The following is a 1,315-nucleotide window of genomic DNA, read 5'->3' on the forward strand; positions in this document are numbered from 1 at the left end:
TTCAATGGGAAAATGAAATTAAAGGGGTTAGAGGTACAGAAGATTCTGCTTGAGCCCAAAACAATGCTACAAACCATCACCTCGGAAAAATAAGCTTTGACTAGCTGCTTTGGAGCCCTTTTTACCATCTGTACAAGTACTTCGATAAGCAGACAATGGGGGAGCTCAGAAATGAGCTCTGGAGTTTTCCAGCTGTATGCCATGAGAGTGGATTCTGCGTTAGCTGGTAGCAAGAAAAAAAACATTACTGCATTCGTCTTCCAGCCGAACTAGCTGGTGCATTAGTACAGACCCACAGTTTGGGCTACCACCAGGCGAGTCACAGGGTGGCGGCAGCGCAAACCGACCTTCAATGCTTTTGTGTTGGAGTTGTTGGAAACCCTTCAAATGAAGCAACCGTCTACGTCACCAGCTACCCTGCACTAGCGTCACCACTGATATTTCTTTCCTTTCACATGTAGAGAACTTTAGCCTCTGGAGCTGTAAAAATATTGGGGTTTTTTTACCACATTATCTGCACATCAAATACTAATATCTGGTTTGAGCTAACAAGATACAAGAGTTTGCTGAACTTCCACATTAATCGTCAATTCTCTCAGCTAGAAACCCTGAGACACATGGGGAAAAGCAGCTATGAAGAGAGCACTGTGGGGGCAACAATCCAGATCCAACCACCTGGTACCCATCTAGGGAGCAAAGCAGATTCAAATTACACTGATTGCATTAATTTTCTGTGTCGGCCTTCTCTGCCTCTTCCCTCGGGAAGGGATGTCTAGCCACAGATGCAGCCACAAAACATTAAGGCAAGGAACTGCTGAACCTCGGGCTCTGTTACTAAAGCTCTTAACGCTCCCCTTGGAATAGCTCAGGCTGAAAACACATCCTCTTCCGATACCATCTTCGGCTGTTAACAGCAATCAATCTTTTACACACGATTTCACACAGTCATCTTTAAAAATAAGCTTCACAAAGAAACCCCTTGTCCGTAAGCCAGGGACAGAGCACCAGAAAGGACGTGACTCGCCCATGCCCAGCCGGGTGGGTGCAGCCAGGAGGCTTTACGGCCCTCGGCCGCTCTCTCTCCGGGAGGCAGCTCTCCCTGCCGACAGCCTGGCTGCCACCCACCGCCGGCAGCAAGCGGACGCGGAGGAGAGGGGGAAGGACGCCCGGACCACCCCCTCTAGGTGAGACAGGCTCTCCCCAGCTTTCCCCGTCAGGCACGGGGGGAGGCGGGGAGCGGACGGCGGGGACGAGGCGTCCCTCAGGCCTCCCCCGGCCCCGTGGGGGGAGGGAAGCGGCCTCCGAGGGGCGCCGG

Source organism: Aptenodytes forsteri, unplaced genomic scaffold (assembly GCF_000699145.1).
Source record: "Aptenodytes forsteri isolate BGI_AS27 unplaced genomic scaffold, ASM69914v1 Scaffold321, whole genome shotgun sequence".
NCBI lineage: Eukaryota > Metazoa > Chordata > Aves > Sphenisciformes > Spheniscidae > Aptenodytes > Aptenodytes forsteri.